Source organism: Danio rerio, chromosome 23 (genome assembly GCF_049306965.1).
Source record: "Danio rerio strain Tuebingen ecotype United States chromosome 23, GRCz12tu, whole genome shotgun sequence".
In the NCBI taxonomy this organism is placed as follows: domain Eukaryota; kingdom Metazoa; phylum Chordata; class Actinopteri; order Cypriniformes; family Danionidae; genus Danio; species Danio rerio.
Genome location: NC_133198.1, coordinates 9,337,003 through 9,344,217, shown reverse-complemented (window position 1 = coordinate 9,344,217; position 7,215 = coordinate 9,337,003). Strand labels below are relative to the sequence as shown.

The window sequence follows — 7,215 nt, the reverse complement described above, 5'->3', positions numbered from 1 at the left end:
TGCTGTATCAAATGCCAAATTTTTGAAGCTCAATATTTCAAAATCATTCAGAATGCAGATAGAACCTTATAATTCCAAGGCAGGGATATTTTAGTCACTGTACTAAAACATGCTGTAAGTTTCAGAACTCAAAACTTACTTGTTTGTCTAAAACAGTTTATATTGAAGCCAGTCAATATGTATGTATGTAAAAGTCTGGCTAAACATCTGCTTCTACATGATTATTTCCCCCTGGCAAGGATAATAAAAATAGACAGTTTCGGAAAGTCTATTTAGGCGAAGTGCAAATACCACAACTTGTTCACAGAAACTATTTACGTGTTCTCAATGTCTGATTGACATAACATTATTGAAGACGCACTTCTGATAACAGGCACAACGACTTAAAAATGCTTCCACACTAAATGCGGAATTATTTGCGTGAGTAAATTACACACAAGCTTTTTTTTTCAACATTTGTTTTGCATAATGACTTATAAAATAATGCTTTTTTTGTTTTTTTGAAACTCGAAAAACAGTTTCAGATTAACAAGTTGCAGAGCCATTTATTGACAATACATAATTAGTAATACACTATATATGCAATGGGGGAAATAATTATTGAACACGTCACCAATTTTCTCAGGCAACATATTTCTAACATATTGAAAATATTTATTTTAAACATATTTATTACCAGATGTTGGTAACAACCAAAGCAATATATGAAAAGAAAACAAGTCTAATTAGTCTACAAATCTGGTGATGTGTAATAAAATTAATGACACAGAATAAAAGTATTGAACACATGAAGGGAGGGAAGGTGTAGAAGGGCGGTGTAGAAGGGAGGTGTAGAATGACATGAAAAGCTCAGACAGTAGCTCAGCAACCCCCTCAGCCCCTCCTTAGTGTAAATGAATATCAGCTGCTTCAGTCCAACATTAGCAGGATGATGAAGATGAAACCAGGGTGGACATTTCAGCAAGACAACAACAGGAAAAAATCTTAAAGCTTTATTTCACTTTTGATTCTTGAAAAAATGTTTGCACAGCATGTTGCACATGCATGGTTACAACCTGGTAAATTTGACAACATACAGCAGTATATTACATTAGTATATAACAGTAAAATAAAAAAAATAAATAAATAAAAATCTATTTAAATACACACATAATGGTAATGTCATGCATAACATTTCTTTATAACGCATTATTTAACACAAGTGCATCCAACAATCAGTTTATACTGTGTTCTGGAGAGTCTGTAGCGGCCATTATCACATGGATGCCTTCGAAAAGTGCTTATTCGCACCTTTATTCCTGCTGGTTTGGCAGCTTTGCTGAACTTCCAGCATGGCTGATCACAGACCGCATTACAAAGCACCATTGGAATCCTGTCCATATCCTTAGTGCATCTGGAAAAACACACATTTCACTCCATGCAGCCATAATTAAAGAATAGTGCTATTATGTGAATCTGCTTACTTGTATGTCCAAGGAGACAGAGATGTAGTGCTGACGTCATAATTTAAAATGGGGTATATGAGATGATTTGAAACACTTAGAAATTCTGCCGCTGTGCAGTTGCATGTGGAGCAGGGGTAACGCTCTGCGCTGGACAGTCCTGTCACCAGCAACACCAACTGAAAAACAAAGCAGATATATATATATATATACACACACACACACACACACACACACACACACACACACACACACACACACACACACATATGACCATTGCCAGGGGGCATTCGTTCTGCCACCTCCCATGACCAAAAGGACCAGAATTGGTCCTTTTAATTATATTATGTAATTTATATATATATGGCCAGTAAAGGTAGATTTTTTGCATGTGTGTAGCTGTATGTTTCTTAAGCTTTATGCATTTTTGTTATTGTTATTAACTTATTACTTTTGCCATATTTTGCTGTTCTCTGTGCATTAAAGTCCCTTCAGGTGTATATACAACAGTTATAATGTTTATTGCCCCAGTATTTTCTTATTTGCATTCCTGATCCTGCTATTTGCATTCTTGTACCACAATGGCCATGGCTTAGTAAATTGGTTCTGCATTTGTTCTTTTTTAGGGCCCTTGTATTTTTATTCTTTCTCCTTTTCTTCATCTTTACTTGTTCAGCTTCAATACAACAATCAAAGTGTTTATTCTGTATCATCAAACTTAGCATAATTCATTTGTCATTCATCAGTTAAATATTTAAAGGGTAGGCATTAGAGCTGCACGATTCTGGCTAAAATGAGAATTTTTTTTGACTAAAATAAAGATCAGGATTTTCTCACAATTCTGTAGATGTAAAATAAAGGTTAATATGAGTGGGCTATTATTATTGTTATTCTCAATGTGGTAAAACAGCAATAGGCTTTGTGTAGGTCTACTGTTGGTTAAAGTGCTAAATTTTGTATAGACTTGGAATGGTGGACTTTAGATTTGTCCTGGTCATTAATGCTGATGATAATTCTGATGTTGAATTATTGTGTTTGAGACATATGCTTACAATCAGGGACGGACTGGGACAAAAATTCAGCCCTGGCACTATAGCCACACCAGCCCACATTACCATACGTACTGTTTGTTTGACATTCTTGCCAGATTTTGATTATCTCCGCGTAACCTTTGATTGAGTCGGCCCCTCTCGAAACTATCACCGATTGGGCCAAATGCTTAACATTTACTATTATTACCATCATCAATGTCATCATAATATTCACATGTTGCACGAGATAAAAGCTGCCTGCATGTAAAAACAATACATATAAAAAATAATAATAAAATAAAAAATAAAAATAAAAAACTGACCGGCCCACATTTTAAAAAAATGGTCCGGCCCTTCTGGCATTTGCCAGAATTGCCAGATGGCCAGTCCGCCCCTGCTTACAATCTGTCATTTTCTGCTTAAAATCTGTCACTGACCTAATTTTCGTGAATACAGAAGACTGGGTGGGTATTTTTGCATTTCGGCGGGTTTTGGATACTTTTTGGGCTGGAATCAGTCAGCTACATCTGGCAACAATGTGTGCGCTTTCTGTTTCATTTTCACTGTTAAGAGTGGTTCACTTCTCACACGGCTTCCAAACGATTTCTCTGTGCCACAAACGGAATGTTATTTACAACTTTATTACCTCTTATTCACAGCATATGCAGGTTCTGTTCACTAGAGTAGACTTAATTCAGAGGTGCGCGCCCACCCTCTCTGTGGTAAAAGACAGTCAGCTCACGTCACGTGTGATTTTACGTTCGCAAATACATCATTACATGAAGACAGAAATGACAATTTTGGGGTAAATTATATCTTATAAATACAGCATGTGACTCTTTCAACACCATTTGGAGGTGTCCACAATGCTGAACAACGTATGTAAAACAATGTGAAGGCTTGTGCAGCCTTCTTTGCTTCTCTCCTGAACTTAACAATATGATTGACAAAACCGAAATGCTGTATTAAGATCGTCTAGGGCAGGGGTGGCCAACCCTGTTCCTAGAGAGCCACCTTCCTGCAGATTTCAGTTGCTACCCATATCAAACACACCTGAACCAATTAATTAGGACCTGAACACCACGTGATAATTACAGGCAGGTGTGTTTGATATGGGTTGCAACTGAAATCTGCAGGAAGGTCGATCTCCAGGAACAGGGTTGGCCACCCCTGGTCTAGGGGGTCGAATCAAGATCTTTTTATGATTAATTGTGCAGCTCTAGTAGGCATAGAAGGTAACTATAACTTTCTCAGTAACTACAGGTATTTACTACACATATACATTTGTGTTAAGAACTTTTTGCTGACCTTTTAATGTTGGTAAAACATTTAAAAGGCAAATTACAACCAGACTTGAAGTGTTTTAATGTATTCCTTTTGATGCACTTTTTTTTACACTCATTATACATTTTATATATGCGATATTCTAGTGATCACTCTAGCGAGTGCCAAGCACAGGACTAAACGCACAGTAGTTTGACAACAGTTTGAACGTCAAGATGAACTTTTGAGACTTTTCTAGCTGAGAAAGCAGTGGTTTAGATTGCAAATATGCAGTTTATTTATAGGGACAGTGTCTATTTCAAAATGTGTTTTGATGATTTGCGATGAGACTTCCAGCATGTCATTACCAGCATCTTTACCTCCTCTGATGACTCGACCCATACTTATTCAGGAGTCTGATGGGTGTCTGATAGTAGTTGGTTGTGAAATGTAATTTGTTAAGGTTATGTTATTACTAAGACATTGCAATATTACGAATACTAGTTCTGAAGTGACGTTTTTTAATTAACAAAGGATTCTGCTCTTTAGATGGTCAGCTGCAGATTTAAATACATGGCAGAAGAAAGTAGTTCCCCAAAAAAAGGGAATTTGATTAGATTTGTTATATACATGACTATGCTGTCGAACTGTTGCACATATATATGTAATCTTATTTTATTTCATATTAGCATAGCATAGTTATAAATGCAGTTCTGTTTAAAGATCTGAAGAGTAGGCAATACAAAAGTTTTATTCGTAACTTTTAATTTTATTTACATATCTACATTACGCTGTTGAACTGTTTTATAAAAGCAATATCACACTCGCTGATACTCCTTGTGATAGAAGTAGGCTATTCATTCATTCATTTTCTTGTCGGCTTAGTCCCTTTATTAATCCGGGGTTAATAACTTATCCAGCTAGTTTTTACGCAGCAGATACCCTTCCAGCCGCAACCCATCTCTGGGAAACATCCACACACACAATCACACACACACTCCGGACAATTTAGTCTACCCAATTCACCTCTACCGCATGTCTTTGGACTGTGGGGGAAACCGGAGCACCCGAAGGTATCCCATGCAAACGCAGAGAGAACATGCAAACTCCACACAGAAACGCCAACTGAGTCGAGGCTCGAACCAGCGACCTTCTTGCTGTGAGGTGACAGCACTACCTACTGCACCACTGCTTCGCCCAAAAGTAGGCTATATACAATTTTTTTATACAACCCCCCTCCAAAAACAAAAAAAAACTAGATATATCCCAAAGATTGTTTAACAGAGCATGGAAATTTTCACAGTATGTCTGATATTATTTTTTCTTCTGAAAAAGTCTTATTGGTTTTATTTCAGCAAGAATAAAAGGAGTTTTTAATAAATAAAAAAAACTATTTTAAGGTCAACATTATTAGACCCTTTAAGCTATATATATATATATATATATATATATATATATATATATATATATATATATATATATATATATATATATTTTTTTTTTTTCATTATTCTACAGAACAAACCATTGCTATACAATAACTTGCCTAATTACCCTATCTTGCATAGTTAACCTAATTAACAGTTAAGCCTTTAAATATCACTTTAAGCTGTATAGAAGTGTCTTGAAAAATTTCTAGTCAATTATTATGTAGCTACTGTCATTATAGTAATGAGTTATACAATTATTATGTTTAGAAATGTGTTCAAAATAAACACAACAATATACAGTTTTTTATTTTTATTTTATTTTACTCATTCTTTTGCATAGGTCCAGCAGTAGTAAAACAAAACAAAAAAAAGTCATGTAACTCACCAGACATACAAGCATCATTATGAGCTCAGTTTAAACCTCCTCAGTGCACTAGAAGTATCATCAGATAAATAAACCAATTTGTCTCTCCTTCTGAGATTTTTTTATATGATCCGACCCATCTAAATGACGTGGTCCACTTACGTGTTTCCCAAATAAATTTACATGCGGGTTCCCTGTTGTAGTTTCCAGCATGTTTATTCTGCATTGCCTTCGGCATTGTGAGCGAGCGACTGCGACACTCAGTCATTAATTAATAACGACGCATTAAAGGGCAAAAGGTAAACAGCGTCATCAGGTATTCGCTCACGGTGTTTGATGTGAAATTGGAAAGGTCAGTCGTGAACAAATAGAGCAACGAAATAGTCTACGTGTCCCACGTGCAACTAAACAAGCCTGTGAGAAATACAAAAGTTGCGGAGGGCCCATGGACCACTAGAGGGCCCCATTGCTCTTTAAGATGACATGACCAGGGGCAGTTGAATTTTTGTTTTGCTTTCAGGGTTGCCAAACCCACTCACAACCTCCAGTCTATGTTCACAACATGCACATCTTTAAAATGCTCTTTCTTTTTAATTAAGTTGCGTTTGTTTTATTTCAAGAAACTTTATAAAAGCGTACAGAATACAATTAAAGAATACAATTGTTTTATCCACATATAAAAAAGAACAAAGAACAAAATGGATCACATTTTTTCAAGCCCCCTTAAAGCACATTCCCGACACCCTCCCTTTCGTTTTTTCTCCCAGAAAACTCCCATAATTTCCAGATTTTCCATTTGACTTGCTTAGTTTTAAATAACAACAGTACATTAAAATGACATCTCATATTATTATTGGAAAAGTGAAATAAACAAATAAATACAATACAGTGATGATACACTGTGTGGAAAAAAAAATCAAATGACAAATGTTTTAGCTTTCAATTTTACAAAAAAAATAAATAAATAAATGGACATATCAATTAGCCTACATCACAGTATTTTGGTAAAAGTGCATTTCAGGGGTAAATATTGTGCAAACTCCTTAACTGCACCCCTCATTTTACTATGAAATGGGTTCTCTGCACAGCTAGAGTTTTAGAGCCAACGATAAACTTCCCGGTGAAAGCTTAATGCGACTATTTTCAAGTTGTTTTTACAGAATCAATGTTGTAATGTAATTAAATATGTTCAGTTTAAAAGACTTAAGCATTCATTCAGTTGTTCAAGCATGAAATGAGATGAAAGACCGTTGTAACCACTAGTGCCATTAGTAGCAACAGGCTAGCGCAGAAATTCCATTGAAAATACTGGGGGTAAAAAAAACTGTTCTATTTTAGATTGCGTTGTATATTTGGTTCCAGTGTTTTAGCATGACCCAAGGAAGAAGTTGAGACCAAAATAAATAATTTTTACCACAATAAACATATGCAGTCTAAAGTTATTAGCACATTTTTGATTAATTGTTGATGTTAGTGAGCGGTTTATAACTTGTGACCACTAGGTGGCGCTGTTACCAAATGTATGTGTTAAAAAACAACATTAAATCAAGCATGTCTTATGGTGCAAAAGCAAATTTACATGACTTTACTTTGACAAGGAATGAATGCAGACTTCTGGAAAGGGGGAGGCATGACACAATAACCATTTTATCTCAGTTGTTGTTTATAGTAATAATCGTGGAGAC

The 7,215-nt window shown here is 35.6% G+C and overlaps 1 long non-coding RNA gene across 2 annotated transcripts; it reads right to left on the bottom strand.

Moving 5' to 3' along the window:
* Nucleotides 1–977: 977 nt before the first annotated feature.
* Nucleotides 978–5,958, bottom strand: LOC110438310 (uncharacterized). Of its 2 annotated transcripts, none has more exons than XR_012398999.1 (3): nucleotides 5,552–5,958; nucleotides 1,464–1,621; nucleotides 978–1,393 (listed from the first exon to the last, which is right to left on the bottom strand). It is a non-coding gene; the product is annotated as an uncharacterized lncRNA (long non-coding RNA). The 2 variants fall into 2 exon arrangements; XR_002456556.2 differs by having other exon boundaries at nucleotides 5,693–5,958.
* Nucleotides 5,959–7,215: the final 1,257 nt, after the last annotated feature.